Source organism: Pinus tabuliformis, chromosome 3_1 (assembly GCF_031772625.1).
Source record: "Pinus tabuliformis cultivar Carrire ecotype Pingquan chromosome 3_1, CPIR1, whole genome shotgun sequence".
NCBI classification, from domain to species: domain Eukaryota; kingdom Viridiplantae; phylum Streptophyta; class Pinopsida; order Pinales; family Pinaceae; genus Pinus; species Pinus tabuliformis.
In genome coordinates, this window is record NC_142301.1 from 695,701,574 (window position 1) to 695,723,203 (window position 21,630).

Consider the following 21,630-nt stretch of genomic DNA (forward strand, 5'->3'; position numbering starts at 1 on the left):
TTTATTTAAAATTATCACACAAGGTTGATGATCACACAATGTTGATATTCACAATAGGATTATCAATAGTATTTGATTTATTTATTTATTTTAAATACTGATGTAATATTATCTCAGCAGCATAGATTCATGTATTTATGTTAGATTAATACTGTATTTATGTTAGATTATTACAATATTGATTTATTTATGCATAGATCTATTTATTTTAAATACAGATCTAATATTATCTCTGCATAGATTCAATTGTATGGATCTATTTTAAATACGGATCTAACATTATTCCAGCATAGATCTATCAATTATCCCAGCATAGATCTATCTTAAATACGATCACACAATAAGATTATCAACAGTATAGATCTATTTTAAATATGGATCTAACATTATCTCTACATAGATTCATGTTAGATTATCATCTTTTATCTGACTTCACCAGTTGCACCCCAGGGCATTATCTGATTTGGTAAAAGATAAATACTATAATGATTCATTGGTAGCTAAGATAAAAAATGAAGGGGTCTATGAAGTATAGGGTGCCATCATTCAGGAGACAAAGTATGTTTTCACTAACTTCACTAGTTGCACCCGAGGGCATTATATGATTTGGTAAAAGATAAATACCATAGTGTTTCACTAGTAGCTAAGATACAACTTGAGTGTTTTGTTGGCTCAGAGCTTCGGTGTGATTCTGATCCACCACAGTAGAGATAGTATTGTTGGAACTAGTTGCATTCATCTACATGTTAGTATCATTGGTTTTATCCCACCAACTATTAGCCAGACGAGTAGTGGAATTCTTTGTTTGTTTGATACACTTTGGTTGGTTTTTAGTTTGATGACATGATTCTACAACTAGATTATTTAGATGTCATATCTCTTGATATCGAAATTGGTCACTGCATTGCACCCCTTGTATTTTATGATAACAATATCATAAGCCTTAGTAGCTTCATATAGTGGTTTTGACAAATACAAAAGAAGAAGTTTGCAGGGTTTACGATATTACTACCATACATTCAAGGGGAACAATGTGATAACAAATTTCAATATCAAGAATTATGACATCAATTTGCATAATCATGTCATCTAAATGGAAATCGAACAAAATGTGTCAAACAAACATATAATTCTACTACTCCACACTTGCCCGATAACTAGTTAAATAAAAACAACGATGCTAACCCAAAAATGGATGTGATCAATTTCAACAATATTGTCTTTGATGTGGTGGATCAACATCAAACATAAGGTCTGAGCCAAAAAAACTCTCAAATTTTATCTCAATTATTGATGAATCGCTTTGGTATTTCTCTTTTGCCAATTCAGACAATGCCCTTAGGTGCAACTAGTGAAGTCAGAGAAAATTGAGTTCCTCTCTCCAATGATGACACCTTATAATTGGTAGACTCCTTCACAGGCGTAACACCACCAACATGGGCATGCAATATGTCATGCCTGTGAAGGGGTTTATCAAGTATAGGGCACCATAATTTGGGAGAGGAAGTTTGTTTTATCTGACTTCACTAATTGTGCTCGAGGGCATTATTTGATTTGGTCCAAGAGAAATACCATAGTGATTCACTGGTAGCTAAGATACAAATTGAGCGTTTTGTTGGCTCGGATCTTAAGTTTGATTCTGATCCACTACACTAGAGATAGTATTGTTGGAACTAGTTGCATTCATGTACATGTTAGTATCGTTGCTTTTATCTCACCAACTATGACATGTAGTAGAAGTCTTTGTTTGTTTGATACACTTTGGTTGATTTGTAGTCTGATGACATGATTCTATAGACTACTTCATTTGGGTGTCATAGTTCTTGACATCGAAATTTGTCATTGCATTGTGCCTCTTGTATCTTATGGTAGCAATATCATAAACCCTACTCGAACGCCATCATTTAGGCAAGGAAGTATGTTTTATCTGATTTTTCTAATTGCGCCCGTGGGAATTATTTGATTTAGTAGCAAAGAAATACCATATCGATTCACTTGCTGCTTGTTGGTGTCGTTAAAATGCTTGTTTTGTTGATTGATTGAGTGTTGTTTTCTCTTTGAAAAAATTGTTTTGCATTTGTTTTACCTTGTATTTCAAATTTTACTTTTCGTGAAAATTTATTAGATTAGTTGCATTGAAAAGTTATTTTTTGAGATTCATCATTGAAAATATATTACATTTTTTAGTGATTGAAAGCTAAAAACAGTATTCGATGCATCAAATCATTCAAAACAAAAAGAAAAGCATCATTCATATAAATGCATCTTTGTAAAGTAAAACCATTTTTCTTTCGAAAAAGTTGCATTTAGGATTGTGGAAACTAGAAATCATTCTTTACTTTTGGCATTGCATTTAGTGAAATGAAAGATTAGGTTTTGTATTCACATTTTGCATTTGGAAGACGAAAGTGAAAGTTAGTAGAAGGCATTTTGCATGATGCATTTTGTTTGATGCATTATTGATTGAAATTTTTTCCTTGATTAGTCTAGTTTTCGTTGAAACGAAATGTTTTCCTTTTCTCATGTAGTTGCATCTTAGGTGTTTAGGTGACATCGTTAAGGCCTTGAAACTGAAACATAATTGAAGATAAACTTTAAAATCTATCAATTAATCTAAAGAGATTTTGAAACATTAGCGTTCATACTGAGTGGTCTAGGCTAGAGACGTGTTCCAGCATCTATAAAACTTAGCAGTTGTCATTCACTTTTGCATTAGACAATGCTAGCACAGACTTGTGCTCCCCGTACCATCAAGTATATAAAGGGAGACCTTCATAGGTTGCAAACCTTTAGCCATAAGAAGCTGAGTCTACCACCCTGTAAACGTGATACACCGAACACAACATTCGGGGAGATTGCCTGCACGTACGTCAAGTCCTTGTATAATTTATTTGCAAGGGTGTATATTGCAGTTCATGGTTACTTGGTAATCCCTTTTGCCTGGAGTATTCTGAGTAGTCATTTCGATCTTTTCTGACTCCTTAAACTTGAAAATATCATCGAGCACTTGTCCTTTCAAGCTCGCTAAACCAACAAAAGCAACTAGAGTCACCTTTTTCATCCTTTTCTTGACTCTTAAAACATGAAAAAGAAAAGTTTTTGTTTCAAATTATAAAATTAATTGAGCATGGAACAACATCCTTCCTATGGAAATACTCCTTAGTAGAATATTAGGTTGATACCAATGGCAACTTTTCTTGAGTCTACCAGTCAAGGAAACCCCTCTAATGGGAATTCTAGTCCTTTATCTTCTTTTGGAAAAGTTGGTTCTCCTTATATGGCAACGTTGTCTCTTCCAGGATTGACCATTGGTCTGCCAGTTTGGTTGTTTTCGACCTCGGTGGTTTTGAGTGTCCAAACAATGTTTCAACCAAGTTCTCCTCCACCTGAACAACATCAACCTCACGTTGATCCTAAAGTTGACCTCTCTGCTTCTTCGCATATTTCTTCACCTCATTCTTCCTCTTCACCTTAAGTGAAAGTTTGGATTCTAGTAACTAGGAAGCTAAGAAGAAGAAGAAGAGGCCGAATAAGAGGAAGAAAAATAAGCAAGGGGGGAATCAAACAACTATTTTTACCAATGCAACTAATGAAGAGAAATCTTCCAACTAGCCCCAGAAATTAAAGTTCCCCTGCATGTTATGTAAGGGTGACCACCTTGTTCGGAATTGTCCTGGTATTCCCAAGGTCTTAGAAGTGTGGTCCGTAGGTTCACATCGACCTTTGTCACCATGCTTTGGTGATCGTGCTAGTGATAAACCCTCAACTAATAACAATAAAGCTCATGGGAAAAAAGGAAACGTCAAATTCCCTTGTAAGTTGTGTGAAGGTAATCATCCCATTCACCTTTTCATTTTAATAGATGAAGCTTCCAAAGTGTTGGAAAACCTTACAATTTCCCAGCCTCATCTTCCAACTAGTTATCGAAATATTCCCCCTAATCCTTCACTAGATGATCAAGGGATTGATCAAAAGCCGTTATTCGTCAACCCCATTCTCTCTGAAAGTGAGTCTCGTGAGTCCGTTCTTGACCAACAATTGGTTGAGAAAATGATAGATTTTACTCCATCTTCAGTTAATCATACCCTTCTGGTAGAGAGCGAACCTCATACCGCTCAGGTTCTTTTGGTTTCTTCAGTTTCAAATAAACTAAAGGGAAATCCTATTGTTCCTAAGGTGCATGAGAGTATTTCTCTTGTTCCCATAGAAAAATAGGGTAGCTCTCATATTCCTACGACACCCCCTCCGAGTAGTTTGGTCACTTCTTTTGATTGGATTCGACTGGCAGGATATCTTCTTTCGTCGTATGTGCCTTTCCAGATTACAGTACAGGTTTACCATATGGCCGTACCTAACATAGTCATAGATAAGGGTGCATCAGTTAGTATTTTTTTCTCAACTGCTTGGCAAGCTTTAGGTTCTCCTCAGCTTGTCCCCATCACCTAGAATATGTTAGCTTTTAACAAAGGAACCAGTGAAAATTTAGGGATCCTTCCTCAGTTTCCTATTACTTTGGGAGGAAACACTGTCTATATAGACGTGATGGTTGTCCAAGTCCCTTTAGATTTTAATCTACTTCTTGGTCGTGACTATGTTTATGTCATGGGAGCTCTTGTTCTTCCCTCGTTCGAGTGATGTGTTTCTCGCATGAAGGAAACATTCTGATCATTGATCAACTGACATTCATTGGTCTTGAATCAACTCCCAATTAACCATCATCCCTAAATGATTATCATATGCAAGAATTATCACCCCCGCCACAAGTTAATTACGTGGCCACCTGTTCCATGCCCACCTCTACTGATGATCTAGTGGATGATGCAGTATATCATGTACTAGGGGCATTAGAGCCTGATTTTTCATTTGGATCCCTAGACGTGTATCCCATATAGAGTGTTGTTCGCCCATCCGATGAGAACCTCTTGGAAGCCATGTCCTCTTATGGGTTGTGATAAAGGGTTTGGAGGAGAGTTCCTTGTCTTGTGTCAAGCTCGTTAAAAATTGAAATAGGTACCCATGAGGATAGTTATTTTATTATGTCAACCTTGTTAAAAATTGAAATAGGTCTCCATGAGCAGAGTTCTTTTACTTGTGTCAAACTCGTTAAAAAATGAAACAAGGTGTTATGAGCATGGTTCTTTTCCTGTGTAAAACTCGTTAAAAAATGAAACAAGTCCCCTTCCAATTCAAGTCTTTAATTAGATGTCGTAAAATTCCAGTCGAGTCTTTCACTTGATCTCGTATAGTGAACCTTCATTTCATCTACCTGTTAGTAATCAGTAGTTTACTTAGGTGAGCGAAAGGAATCTTGGGGGGCATGTACCTCGAATTGAGTCATTATGCTGGGCAACATGCAAACTTATCCTTCCAGGTTTGGGTAATCCATTTTGCCTCTCATTTGATTATTCCACTTCGTCATTATGACCTTTAGTCCTATGTTGAGTCAAATGCTGCCACACATTGAAGTTGTGTCGCCAATATGTTCAAGAGAAGTCCTATCTTCAGTCTATTACCTATACATTGTCTCACTCTGCTACAGTCTTGGATCCTACTCATTCCATTCCACTTTATTCCTTGTTTTGTGTTAATGATGCGGGGAATCATTATGAACCTCCTTCAATGGGTCACTTCCTGTCAAATTCAGCTCATTATCCGGGAAGATGACTTAGAAACTCCATTTTAGTACCTTAGAGATTGCATGCCTTAATGGAAATTTATACGCATCCGATGACAAGTTTTCAATATTGAACTTCGATCGGGTGATTCCACGAGTTTTTGGCTTCAGCTTCATTATCAAATTCATGAATTGTAATGTCATACCTTGAGAGCCATTGTCATTATGGGTGGTTCCTCTCGTTCCTATTAACGATCCACATCAATAACCGGTAATCAGGTGGTTTTCTAGCATGTTCGACTGCAACACGTTCATTTGCATTTTAGAATTCAAACTTTGATCGGGTAGGGATGGAGCGCAAGACCATGGGTCTTGTCTAATATGACTCAGGTTGCATGGAGTTATATGTTGTTCATGATTGTACACATGTTTCTGTTATACATATGGTTGTGACCAAAAAAAGGGAATACCACCAATAGGGGCATGCAAAATGTCATGCCTGTGAGGGGTCTATTAAGTATAAGACGCCATCATTTGGGAGAGGAAATATGTTTTATCTGACTTCACTAGTTGCGACCTAGGGCATTATCTAATTTGGTAGAAGATAAATACCATATTGATTCAAGGGTAGCTAAGATGAAAAATGAAGGGGTTTATTAAGTATAGGGTGCCATCATTCGAGAGAGAAAGTATGTTTTATTTGACTTCACTAGTTGCACTTGAGGGCATTAAATGATTTGGTAAAAGATAAATACCATAGCATTTCACTGGTAGCTAAGATACAAATTAAGTGTTTTGTTGGCTTAGAGCTTCAGTGCGATTCTGATCCACCACAGTAGAGATAGTATTGTTGGAACTAGTTGCATTCATCTACAGGTTAGTATCATTGTTTTTATCCCACCAACTATTGGCGAGACGTGTAGTTGAATTCTTTGTTTGTTTGATACACTTTGGTTGGTTTTTAGTTTGATGACATGATTCTACAACTAGTTTATTTAGATGTCATAGCTCTTGATATCGAAATTTGTCACTGCATTGCACCCATTGTATTTTATGATAGCAATATCATAAGCCTTAGTAGCTTCGTATATTGGTTTTGACAAATACAAAAGAAGAAGTTTGCAGGGTTTACGATATTGCTAGCATACATTCAAGCGGCACAATGTGATAACAAATTTCAATATAAAGAATTTTGACATCTAGATGATCCAATTTGCATAATCATGTCATCTAAATGGAAATCGAACAAAATGTGTCAAACAAACATATAATTCTACTACTCCACATTTGCTCGATAACTAGTCAAATAAAAACAACGATGCTAACCCAAAAATGGATGTGATCAGTGTTATAGACATTTTTGTGCCTTACAGCATTGAGCATGAAATGTCCATAATCCAAGGGATCCAAAGTCCCTAAAATAGTTGTTCCTACCCCTAAAGGAACAAGGTCAACAAATGACAGCTTCTCCCAGAAGTTCTCCACCAGAAACTGCCTAAAACGGGTCAAATCAGGATCAATTCAGAGGCTCTACTACTTGCATGCGTTGAAATGCAGAGGCTACACTAGCTAGGTGCGTTGCAACGCAGTTGGAAGCACTACCAGGGTGCACTGAGCGGGAAATGACAAATGGCAAGCTCATTCAACGAGGTGGAAAGACCATGGAAGCTTCCAGAATCTTCTCCAATGACACTTGCCTCAATGAATTCGACTAGTGATGAGTAAGAGGTTCTCAACCTCCAAGTGGAAGCAAGAACTGACAGAGAGAAGCCACAAGTCAAAACATAAGCTGACTCATCCTCTCTACTTACATCTATATATGGATCTCTCACCCAGAGGTTCAGGAGGCTGGAATTTTGTACTTTGCAGAGAATTGTTGTTGGTTTGAGATTGAGATTAGTACATTGGGTGATTTATGCTTTGTTGGAGGAGAGGAAGGGATTCCTTTGCTGGGAGGTAGATGCTGGATCGGGACTCACTTTGTTGTATCTCCTCTTGAACTTTATTATCATATCAATAAAGATATTTGAGTTTCTCCTATATGCTTGTATATCAATGATGTTTTGTTATATTTGCATATTTAGTTTATATCTGATCCTAAACTAGTTATGAATGTAAATCCATGTCTTTTGTGTAGTTTTTCTCTCTTGTGATCTTGCAGGAACTGGGTGAAGCTGGACCAGTGAGAGATCAGGCAGCGCGAAGCGAACAAAAGAGAGAGTGATTGGATCGAAAAGCTAGCGGAAGACACCGGTTAGTTACATCCTTCTTTCTCTATTTACATCTCATAAAGAAGAATACTCAGATAGTTTTCCTTGTTTGTTGCTAAGGCACTATCACACCTTAGAGTGGGATAGGGGCATTCCGAATTGGATACTTTTCCCAACAACAAATTGGCGACTCCGCTGGGGAGAGTATCTTGTTAGTTTATTTGTGTTTCTATTGTTGTTCATCTCATAAACTCAAGAGTGCCGAATCGAACTGTATTTGCCATTTACAAATGCAAAGTAGAGATCAACTAATCTAGTCCATTCACTGGGCCTGTTTATGATCTGAAAAATAGATCCACAAGTGCTCTAACAGCCCTTTTTGATAGATCTTAGTCCTCCTTTAAATCATCCTTCTAATTGTACCTAATTGATAACTTTTATCCGCCAAAAACCGTAGATTAAACTGCAAACTGTGACCCAGAACCCAGAAACAACTCCTGTTTCTGCTTCAGCGCAGACTCTGTGAAGAGGTTCTGCATTTCAACGCAGGTCCCGTGAAGGCTACATGCGCTGAAGTTCAGTTTCTCTGTGCTGAGGGTGCGCTGATCAGCCTTTGCCTTGTGCAGTTGTGGTTCCCTGCTTCCTTTTGCTCAGTGTTACACAGTAATTTATCACCATCCTTGTTACTCCTCTTGTCGTACTTTGGAGGACTCATCCTGGGAATTATAAGAAGCGACAAAGTATAAAAACACTTGCATTATGTTCCCTTGAGTATGTACTTCATTTTCCATGAAGACACCTCCTACAGATTATCCCTGAAAAGTGCTCTTTTTCCATTGGCGCAAGTCCACAGTATCTTACCCGCGCCAATCATGGAGATCCTCAAAAGAGGGCGCGACCATTGGCGCTCTGTCCTAGAGCAGCAGTCGCGCCAACCAAGTTTGGTCATGCTTTTTGCCTTAACGCACGTTCGGCTGTTGTTTCCTTCATTACATGGAGCTTTTTGAGGATAAAAAATCAATCTTATGTCGAGCTCTATCCTATCTCCATCTTTAATGGCTTTTGGGGATAATGGTAATCCACAATAGGTGTCCCGGTTCATCGTATCCTCCTCCTTTCTTCATCTATATAAGCTTGTCCTTATGCATTTGACAAGCTAGTGATAGTCATGAGTCATGGAGTGCTAGATGTTGAGTTCTTGAGTTCTTGGAGGAATGCTAGTGAGAGCTAGAGAGGTTATGCTGCCGGAGAGGAGATGCATTGCAAGACACATATAGTTACTCGCCCAACCAGGAGAGGTTCAACGTCAGAACCATGGTTGTAACTTTTCCTGTTTATTATTAATTAATGAGCGACTGCTATTATAGTTCCAATCTCATTGTCTATTATGGTGATGTGTTGATTTATTTCCTTTCTGACTGAAATATAGTTGTGCCTTGGTAGATTTTATGTTGGTATCTGTCTCTCCCTTTGCATGTGCAGGTGTTCGTTTATGATCTGCTGGAGTGAGGAAGCAGGAATATCAACTCTGCTTCAATCATAGCATTGGACTCCAGGTTGGTATCCTTGATTCACCTTTGATGCATAACTAGGAACTTGCGTAGCAACGTGGTTTGATTGTGGCTAGTTCTATTTTAGACTAGTGGGATCGCCTCTGTCCGCAGAGGGGATTTACCTGTCCAACAATTTGGCGACTCCACTGGGGAGAAGCTATTTGGAGTTTGTCTTGCATGATTGGTTTTCTCTCGCTTGCCTGAGTTAATGAACTTTCTGAGTCAGTTTTGAAATTGCTATCTGCTGTTTGGTTCTTCTGGGCACTGTCAGTCAGACCCTGGGTAGTTATATTTTCTTTTTGTGTTAGTAAACGCGGCTGGTGCGTTTTTTCTTCTGACAGTCGCGCCAGTTGGCGCATGTTGCTCCATAGGTACCCGCGCCAATTAATTGTTAGCGCGAGTTGCAGTTTCACAGTCGCGCCATCTCTGTGAATTTTGCCAGTTTGATAGCTCAAAGCTCCTTAAACTCGGATTTTTTGTTTTTCCATATGTTTTGCTGCTTCTGGAAGTGTGTTGGACCTCTGTGTGACTGGTTGTTACTTTCATCCTTCAGTTGTTTGCTTATTTCTATCGATTTTGTATCCTAGCCCTAGATTACCTAGTGGCTGTGCATGTCGAGCCTTTTGTGGGACGTAGTGGTTTGATCATCCAGTCAGCTTCTTGATTGTTTTCCGCACTCATCTAGTGATTCACTTCTAGCTTGCTTGGTTCTTGCTTGACTTCATTTGGTTCATTGAACGTCTTTGTGTTTTCCTTTTCTTTGATAGTTCATCTTCATGTTTCTGAATTGGTTCTATGTCCTTTGAGTGATTGTGTTTGTACTCGTGCATATCTCTTGAGGTTTGTTTACATGCATTATGCTATCTTAAAAATGAAAAAACAAAAGAGCTTTTTGCATTATATTAGTTAGCATTTATTGTTATTTGTCGCTTTTAAAAAGAAAAGGAAAAAACTGTTATTTCTTGTTATTAGCTGCATTAGGATCTTTGTTACTTGCTTGATGATCATTTTGTTCATGTGAAAAAATATATCTCTACTCTTCTGTAGGTAGAATTCATCGAATGAAATGATATAATTTTGGCATATAGATTGCATTTAGGAAGTGTGGAGAGACCACGTACGGTAGGACCAAAAAACTGAAACATAACCGAAGATAAACTTTAAAATAAACTCAATGAACATAACAACGCATTGGAACATAACGCAAACACTCTAGAGTTCTAGGTTAGAAGACGTGTTTCGGCGTCTTTAAACCTGGTAGTTTATCGTCGAGTGGTTGGGTGATTCCTCCACGGTGAAATGATAGGTGCCAATACGGACTGAGCTCCCACGTACCGTCGCGTATATACAGGAGACCCCACTAGGCTATGATCCTTTATCCATAGGAAGCCGAGTTTGCCACCCTATGATTCACAATGCAGTGAACACAACATTCACGAAGATCGACTACCCGTACCCTAAAAAGTATTCTGTGGTTTTGCGAAAAGTTTGGCACACCCTCTACCTAGAATTCCAGAGCAGTCACTTTTGATCCTTTTCGGACTCCTTAAACGAAAAGGTTCCTGTGAGCGTCTTGTCACTTCGTGCTCATTAAACATTCGAAGGAGACTAGAGTCATCTTTTATCCTTTTCTCGACTCTTAAAAAATGAAAAGGTTAAGTTCAGTGTCTTAAAATTTATTGGCCACGATAACATCTCCCCAATTAGATTTTGATTGCGTTAGCTTGAGTAGAATTATTTCTCATTCGATGGTAGCCTTCCCGGCGCCCACCGGCTAAGGTATTCCTCCTGATGGGAACCCTCATCCATTTCCTCCTGTTGGAAATGTCGGTGTTCAGTATATCGCAACATTGTCTTTGCCTGGGTTGACCATTGGTTTACCCGTATGGTTGTTTTCGAACTCGGTGGTTTCGAGTGTAATAACTTCTGTTCCGCCACCACCTCCTCCACCCGAACAACACCATGTTGATTCTAAGGTGGAGCCCTCCCCTTCTTCGCCTACTGTTGTGTCCTCATCTTCTACTTCGCCTGGTGAAACCTTGGATTTCAGTAACCAGGTTGCTAAGAAGAAGAAGAAGAAGACCAAAAAGAAGAAGTCCCCTAAGGGAAAGGTCACATCTACCACAAAAATAGCTGAAGTAGAACCACCTTTTGCTCCTCCGCGGAAGGCTAAGTCTCCTTGTCGGTTATGCAAGGCGGACCATTTTCTTTCTGATTGTCCTGGTATCCCCAGGATCCTGGATGTATGGTCCCGTGATCCGACTCACCCCTTGTCGTCGCCAATCGACGATACCTTATTAGTTGGTAGGAGAAAAGGGAAGGTTCGTTTCCCTTGTTGACCTTGTGAAGGTAATCATCTCCTTCGCCTTTGTCCACTTATGGATGAAGCCTCCCGTCTTTTGTAAAGTCTGTCAGCTCCCTTACCCCAACTACCCGCTCGATATCAGCGTCTTGTTGCAACGGCAAATCATCGCTCTGCTAACCAAGTGTTCAAGCATGATTCCTCTTTGGTCCAGCCTTCTCTTCCCGAACCTAGCTGCGCTCCGCCGGTTCCAGACCAGTCCCTGGTCGGAACGAGTGTTGATTTACATTCATCATCTATGCGCCAATTTATCATCAAGGATGAACCACCCGAGTCCAAACCAAACGAAAGTCCAAAGGTCCAACTTACAAGTGACCCGGTCTTTCAAAAGTTCCAGCTTACAAGTGACCCGGTTTTGCCTACCGGAGTTCCATCCTTAGATGATCCTACATCTGAATCCGAACTAGAAAACAGTCAAAAGGTCCAGCTTACAAGTGACCCAATGTTGCCTACAGAAGTTTTGTCCTTAGATGATCTTACACCTGAATCAAAACCAGACACAAGTCAAAAGGTCCAGCTTACAAGTGACCCGGTTTTGCTTTCAGAAGTTACTTCCTCAGATGATATTCTCACTGCAAAGAATGAAGACCCCACCGTCCAAATTCTATTCATCAACATAGACTCTAATGATCAAGTGAGCATCCCTCTTATTCCTTCGCAACAGGAAGAAAGTCCACCAGAATTATATCCGGCCGTTTATCCGGTCCCACCTCCAAGCAACCTACTTGTTTCCTTCAATTGGGATCAACTAGTCAATCCTCGGTTACCAGCCTCCATACCATTTCGAATTATAGTCCAAGTCTACCGAATGGTTATGGCTGGTACAATTATTGATGAGGGATCTCCTGTGAGTATCCTTTCTTCAACAGCTTGGGAAGCACTTGGTTCGCCACTGCTTCTGCCTGAGACGCGAAACCTTACAGGTTTCCATCGAGAAACTACTCGACCTTTAGGAATTCTTCCCAATATGCCTATCACATTAGAAGGGAAGAATGTTCAAATGGGTCTCATGGTCGTCCAAGGTCCGCTAGATTACAATTTACTCCTTGGATGAGACTATATTTATTGCATACGTGCAATTGTGTCCTCACTCTTCAGAGTGATGTGTTTTCCGCACGAAGGAAGGACGATCAGGATCGTAGACCAACTTTCGTTCCCCGGTTCACACTTCACATATAGTCATCTACCATTTCTAAATGGTCTTATTTCCACAGGAAATGCCTCAACGCCCGCTTCGTCATTCTGATGGCGGCAGCTGACCTGGGCGCGTGACTGATGCCCGGGGGGCATGCATCCTCCTTCAAAATCGAGTCTTTCCAAGTGAACCTTCATTCCATCCACTCTGTGAATGCCATGAAGCTTGGGGGGCATATACCTCGATTTGCATTATCATGCTGGGGGCATGCAAAAATTTAATAAGCATAGTTTTTCGTTTCAAGCTTATGTAAAAATGAAATTGAATCCAAGCAGAGTTCTCCATGGTTCAAGCTTGTGTAAAAATGAACCCATACCTGATTTACATCCCGTGATCGCCTTTTATCTGCTAATTCCTACTAGATGAGCTGTGGTTGTTTCATCCCATCGCCACCATCTCTTTGGATGATCATACGCTTTCACTTGATTGTTTATCCTTTCCTGAGGAACCGTAGCGATGAGTGGTTTTATTAGCCAGCCTCTTGACCATTACATGTTTCGAGTAAGTTCCACCATTACCGGGACCAGTTGCTACCCTTTATACCACTCGTTCTTTCAAGACGAGTCGCCTTTACGCTCTTTTCTGACTCGTAAAATATGAAAAGATTGCTGAGTATTTTTCCTTTTTTGACTCGTTAAAGAAAATAAAAATGGAGGTCCGCTTTCAGCTCTTTTCTGACCATTTAAAGAGGAAAAGATTGCCGATTTTTCCCTCTTGACTCGTTAAACGTTAATAAGAGGTGGTCGTTTTAAGTTCTTTTTGTCGACTGTTAAAACATAAAAAGATTACCGGGTTTTTTCGTTTCAAACTCGTTAATGGTTTCGAAACGATGTGGCTTTGACTGCTTTTTTACTTTTTCAGGTCGAAATCACTAATTATGAAAAGTACTCCTCGATCGTAATGATCGGGCGGTTCTTTCGGGTATTATTTTATACTTTTTCGGGCCCGAGAGACACAACTTTACGAAAAAGGACACCCTTGGAGTTTTCTTTTTCTGCTGTCTTTTCAAACTCTCTAAACATGAAAAGACGTCGAGTTCTTCCTTTGTCAGACTCGTTAAAACTTGATGACATCGGATTTTGTCACACCACAAGCACATGCTATCCCCATCAAGCTTGTTAAAAATAACTGGGGTACTCGCTAGAAATGGCGGGGGGAAAAGAAAATTTTTGAACCATAATTATTACCGTGACAGTAGTATGTCGCTCTTGAACATGGCACTGTTCTATTTTCGTGTCCAGGGTGGGGATACCTCATCTCATATGTTTCACTTGCTTCCATGGACTTGGGTACCTGATTTGACCTCTCATCCACTCATTGCCTTGTCATCATGACCTTTGATACATTGATGTCAAATACTGCCAATTTCGTTAATGTGCCGCCGATATGTTCAAGAGAAGTTGACCTCTGCAAAGAAACAACCTCCCTCTGATAGTTCGTACAATCTTGATTCACAACATTGTCTCTCTATCTCGTGTCGATGATGTGGGAAACATTGTCTCTCTATCTCGTGTCGATGATGTGGGAAACATTATGGCCTGCCTTCGATCAAGGTCACTTCCTGTCGACTTCAACTCATTATCCAGGAAGTTGATCTAGAGACTCCCTTCCGGTGCTTTGGAGCCTGCATGCCTCAATGGCAGGTTCTTCGTGTTCGACGTGAGGTTTTCATCATTGGCCTTCGATCGAATGATTCTACGGGTGTTCGACTTCAGATTATTTATTCACACACCGTAGATTGTACCTATAGTACCTTGAGGGCCATTGTCATTATTGGTGGTACCTCTCGCGTCTGTTAACAGTTTTCACTATTGACTGGTAATCAGACGATGTTCATGCATGTTCGACTTCAGCTCATATATTCACATGCTTGAACTTGTACTCTTGTTTGGGTCGAGATGGAGCGCAAGACCCTGGATTGTGTCTGTTGTAATCCAGGCGTGATTCTTGATACTTGACTCATTCACTAGATGGCTGCGACCATACCTGAGTCAATTCATTGATCCTAACTAGATGGCTGCGTCCATACTATGGATCTAGATTATTTATGTACTCTCCTATGGATGGCTGCGACCATACCACGTACATCATGTAATTGAGCTATCAGTCATGTCTCTTAATACAGATCCTCGGTGGCGGTAACTATATGTGTGCTTATGTGTGTTCTTGTAAAGCATTTCACCCCTCTCCACCTCTCGGACTTCATGCTTTAGGGGGCATCTGTTGCACAGTAATTTGTCACCATCTGTGTTACTCCTCTTGTCGTACTTTGGAGGACTCATCCCAGGAGTTATAAGAAGCGACAAAGTCTAAAAACACTTGCATTATGTTCCCTTGAGTATGTACTTCATGTTCCCTGAAGATACCTCCTTCAAATTATCCCTAAAAAGTGCTCTTTTTCCATTGGCGCAAGTCCACAGTATCTTACCCGCGCCAATCATGGAGATCCTCAAAAGAGGGCGCGACCATTGGCGCTCTGTCCTAGAGCAGCAGCCGCGCCAACAAAGTTTGGTCATGCTTTTTGCCTTAACGCACGTCCGACTGTTGTTTCCTTCATTACATTGAGCTTTTTGAGGATAAAAAATCAGTCTTATGTCGAGCTCTATCCTATCTCCATCTTTAATGGCTTTTGGGGATAATGGTAATCCACAATAGGTGTCCCGGTTCATCGTATCCTCCTCCCTTCTTCATCTATATAAGCTTGTCCTTATGCATTTGACAAGCTAGTGATAGTCATGAGTCATGGAGTGCTAGATGTTGAGTTCTTGAGTTCTTGGAGGAATGCTAGTGAGAGCTAGAGAGGTTATGCTGCCGGAGAGGAGATGCATTGCAAGACACATATAGTTACTCGCCCAGCCAGGAGAGGTTCAACGTCAGAACCATGGTTGTAACTTTTCCTGTTTATTATTAATTAATGAGCGACTGCTATTATAGTTCCAATCTCATTGTCTATTATGGTGATGTGTTGATTTATTTCCTTTCTGACTGAAATATAGTTGTGCCTTGGTAGATTTTATGTTGGTATCTGTCTCTCCCTTTGCATGTGTAGGTGTTCGTTTATGATCTGCTAGAGTGAGGGAGCGGGAATATCAACTCTGCTTCAATCATAGCATTGGACTCCAGTTTAGTATCCTTGATTCACCTTTGATGCATAACTAGGAACTTGCATAGCAGCGTGGTTTGATTGTGGCTAGTTCTGTTTTAGACTAGTGGGATCGCCTCTGTCCGCAGAGGGGATTTACCTATCCAACACTCAGTTTTATCTCTCTTTTTTGCAACCTGTTATCAGTCAGTGTACCTATCTGAAACCCCTTTTCTTTGCTTTAATTCCGCCTCAGTTGTATAAAGAAACGGTATTTGTTCTTTGTGTATTTGTTACATCATTTGCAGTTTCCCATTACAAAAGTAAAATAGTCATACTGTCGCCCTTAGATATAGACCTGTCGTAAGTGTCGTTTTGATCCTAGGAGTGAGTTTGTTTGCTCTTCACAGTTGATTAAGCTTTTACTTTTGTCATTTGGTTTGAATTTACGCATTTCTAGTGTCGAAACAAGTAAATCATAAAGTGTCGTAATCGTCTTTTTGATTTCGAAAAAGGAACTTGTTTATGTTTTCACTTGAAATCGAATTCAAATTTGTACAACAGCTTTCTTTTTAGGCATCAATATTAAGAAAGCGAAAACAAATACATGCATATGTGCATTTGCATTTTGACAGTTTGTATGTTGATTTAGGAAAAAGTGCATTACTGTGTGCTCTATGCTCTTTGAGAAAAGATGGTGTCTTTATTTTCCCCTTGTAGCTAGGATTTTCATTGTTGAAAAGATATAAAAGCTTGCTTATCATCTTTAGACTACATTTAGGAATTTTATCATACATCTCGTGGTGATCCAAAAAGGCAAACTTCTAAGAAAGATCAACTTAAAATAAATTGAATGAACTTAAAAACGCTTTGTAACTTAACGCACAACATAGAGGTCTAGGCTAGAGACGTGTTCCGGCGTCGTAAAACCTGGTCACTGGTTGCCTCACTGATGGTTGGGTGATTCCTCCTGAGAGACGATAAGTGCCAGTACGGATTGTGCTCCCATGTACCATCGAGTATATATTGGGAGACCCCTATAGGCATAAAACCTTTATCCATAGGAAGTCGTGTCGTCCACCCTACTGATCGCAATGGACTTAACACAGCATTTGGGAAGATTCATCGCCCGTACCCTAAAAAGTATTCTATGGTTTTGCGAAAAGTTTGGCACACCCTCTACCTAGAACTCCAAAGCAGTCCCTTTCGTTCCTTTTCAGACTCCTTAACGGAAAAGGTCCATCTGAGAACTTGTCACTTCAAGCTCATTAAAAATCGAAGGAGACTAGAGTCATCTTTAGCTTTTTCTCGACTCTTTAAAATTGAAAAAGCAAGATGTGTCTAAAGCGTCTAAAAATTCATTTAGTTCGAAAACACACTTTCCCCTTTTGTATTTTGGTTGATCAAGTAATCCGCAATCGTGGAAGAAAGTCAATTTAAACCCCGTCATTCGCGGAGACTTACGAGTCAACCATCTTTGTCTCCGGAATCAAAAATAGTACGGACAAAGCGAACTCGTTTAACTGGTTCGAAATCTCCCATTAAAGTTAGAACAAGTGTTCCAACAACATCTGAGATTCCGGTTCCTCCAAACATTTCTGGAAACCCTGCCCCTATAGAAGAAGTTCAACAGCCATAGAGGGACAGTGATACTGATCCTAGTCTGAGAGCAAACACTTGCGTTACTGAACCAGTTCCATCTGCAGCCGGTTCAGTGAGTCTTGCTCCTCAAACATCTGTCACAGTCGATTCAACCCCTTCTTCAGCACCAGAAATATTTTACGGACCTTACGGTCTTCCCCTTCCACCTGGTTTGATTGCGATAGAGGAAATTATAGAAGATCCGCAAGCAAGTACTCCAACACATTTTGGAGTCGGGGTCACTCTATTTCCTTCGACATCAGAAGTTAGTCTACCACCAGTGGAAGTTCCTGTAGAATCGCTAGGTAATATTTTGGATAGACTCAAAATGTCTGAACAACCGTCAACATCTAGGACTGTGTCAAATGACACAGCGACAGCTGAACTCCCTGCCGTCACTCCGACAATGTTTGTCGGCGTACCATCTGTCCCGACTAGCTCACAACCGCTAGAAGGAGTCCATCCAGGAACTATTTCGACAGTGTGGTACATTCCTGTTTGTTCCTCCGGAGTAATATCCGGCAACTCTTATGTTGAGACTCGGCAAATTGATCCATTTGGAGGTCAATTTGGGCAATCCAGTCCCCAAGGGCAAACAATCCCCTTGAGTTTCGGGTTACCACCGTATGGGGGGCAGTATGCCCTTTCATTACCCCCTCCGGGAGGATATCCATAAGGGATTTCTCAACAGTATTCAGGTTATACTAGAATTACGACAAGTGGTTGGGTACCTATACTACCCCAACAACCAAGAGTTGTGTATTCTATGCAACAATGTGTACCTATGTCGAACATCCCTACGACACCAGCTATTGTAAGAGTATCACAAGTTCAATCGCTGCCTGTTGTATGTCAACCTCAGATTTCTCAGGTTGTAATGCAACAGCCCCTTGACCCTGTGACTCAACCACAATCGCCAACTGGTGGGGCGACACAGCTCCAAACGGGGACAATTACCCCACATCTTGGTCCAACGGTTAGTATAGCGCAACAGAGCATGGCTTCACAGCCGTGGCTGGTGCAATACCAACAACCACAATTCCAACAAGTGTACCAAGGTTCTGAGCAGCAGATCTTTGTGAACAGTGGACAACCGTACATTCAAAATGGTCAAAATCAACCACTTTACAGTGGTCATGTCCACCAACCGTATCAGTCGTACCATCATCAACTACATTATGCTGGTATGCAACGACCAACTGCTCAAGCAATTCCATCGTACCCTGGGTATGCTTCACCTAACCTGAATCAATAGTTACCATTCGTGGCAACTTTGGAGTTACCCGATTTACACCGGTTAACAAACAATCCAATTGCTTACACCCCTTGGTGGCCAGCGATTCCTCATAAACTTCCATCCGATATTCCTAAATTTAATGGAAATCGAGGTGAGGACCCATTGAATCACGTGATGACATTTCATCTATGGTGTTCATCAAACACCCTAAAGGATGATTCGATAAGGCTTCGCCTTTTTCAGAGGACGTTAACGGGTCCAGCGGCAAAATGGTATATTGAATTGCCTAGAGCTTCGTTCGACAATTTTAGCACCTTAGCCACGACTTTCTTAACCCATTTTCAATTACCGATAAGGTATGAAACGTGAACGGAAATCTTAACCAACTTCAAACAGACAACGGCCACTCACATGTCTGATCATATACATGAGTGGCGGCGTCGTCGTAGGATGGTAATAACATACATTCTCGATCAGCTATTAGTTGAATGGTTTATCAAGTTGTTACTTCGTGCCATAACGGAAGATGTGGCAAAGGGGGGAGTCGTAAAGGAAGAGCAAGTTATCGCTCGTGCACAATATCTAGACTTGGTCTATACTCAGTCTGGCACGCTCTACGACAAAATACCTGACGCCCCTAGACCGGAATTCTCAATTCCTCCTCCTCCTAAATCAAACAATGACTCTCATGTCGGCGATGGTGTGATTGGCACGACAAACGCGAAATCGAAAAAGGTTGCCTCCAAGAAAGCCCGTAAGATTTCAGATCAAAATGCAAAAGATGAAATTCTTGCTTCAGAAGTAAATGTCGTATCAGTAGATAAGGGCAAAGAAACCAAACAACCAGGAAGCAAGAAGAAACAAAGCAAAGGGAAGAAGAAGAAACAGGGTGAGTCATCTCCTAAAAAAACTTCTTCAAACCCTCCTGGAAATAGGAAACCACCCTCCACGGGATGTCACATATGTGATGAGGATCATTGGACCTCACAATGTCTATACAAAGCTGAGCTTAAAAGATTGTTTAAGAGTTCACAAACCTCAGCTGTGTTAACTGATCCGTTTCCAAATCCAGGCACAAATCTGGTTGATAGTGGAAATGCTTCCCCGTCGCAAGTGCTAATGTTGTCAATTTCCAAGCAGCAAAATGATGCTTTGATTTCGATAAGGAACAAAGATTACGAGAATCCGCAGCTGTCGAACGACAAAGGTAAAGATCAACCAAGTAGTTCGGCAACAACTTCGTCAGAAGTTGTACCACCCATCATTCCTGAATTAACAATAAAACCGCCAAAGGGAGTAGTACACAAGTTGACATTTAATCCTCGCGCCAGAGCAGCGCAGCATTATAACATAGTGGAAGATTTGGCACAATCTCCATCCGCTATGTCGACTCTTGAAGTACTACAAAATTTCCCATCCCAAAGGGAGGCTTTGTTATCAGCCATTGGTGGGGTTGATCCTAAGGATTCCAATCTTGTATCCTTTGACCACAAAGGATACGATCCTCAGTTACCAGCTCAACTATCTTTCCTTATTCAAGTGAAAGCCCTCAACAAAACTGTTCATCGAACAATTACTGATGAGGGGGCATCTACATGCATTATGTCGATGAGTTGCTGGAAAACTTTAGGATCTCCAACCTTGTCGCGATCTTCGACGACATTAAAAGCATTCGACGGAAGGACATATACCCCATATGGTATCCTAAATAACTTGAAGGTTGAACTAGGGGGAAAACAGTAGAAATAGATATTGAAGTCATCGATGGGAATCTTGACTACAACATCCTACTAGGAAGGCCATGGATCTATGCCATGGCAGCTGTTGTGTCGACCTATTTTAGAAAGATTGCATTTCCCTTTCAAGGAGGGATTACAATCGTCGACCAACAAAACTTCCTCCCCAATGGTTCACAAGTTACGGGAAGCATTCCCATGATCCATGGAAGCCCCCATTCGCTTCAGAATATCGGAGTAGGCCTACTGAAAGATCCTATATTAATGGGAACTTTCTCTCTTCCACCTCCAATTGATCTGGCGAAAGTAGCGTCGATAGGTACCTGCAATATGATATCTTCCACGAAGATCTCAGAAGACGATATCAACATGGATCATGCAATGGTTTTGCCCCCAAGCCCAATAGAAGTATTGTAGCAATCAATGTTTCTAGCATGGGAGGCAGACCCGAATCAACGCTCATCAAGCGTTTGGGTAGATAGGTCTAGAGAATATGGTACCCCTTTAGATCCTTGGTCGAGAATGCATGGAACCGACAAAGGAATTGTAAAATCAATGTTGATTGAAGGGGCACCATGGAATGATTTCCACCATCGTTCCCTTCTTCCAGAATATGAAGAAGATACTCAAGATGACCTTTATCACCCTTCGATCTTTGAATTCCTATCAAATACTGTAAATACGGTGGATTCCGAGCGAAACTTATCCAATATTGAAGAGACTATAGCCATAAATATCTCGAATAAAACAAATGTTGTAGAGAATATTTATGTCGGAAAAGGTTGTTCTCCTTCAGAACTGGAAATATATAACGCTCTTTTTCGTGAGTTCAAAGATGTCTTTGCTTGGACATATGATGAAATGCCAGGAATTGACTCGAGTATCGTTGAACACGAAATTAAGATGTATCCAAATGTCAAACCGGTACGACAACGGCTCAGGCAGGTGCACCCCAAGAAAGCCACTGCCATTAAGGCAGAAGTTGAAAAACTTCTCCATG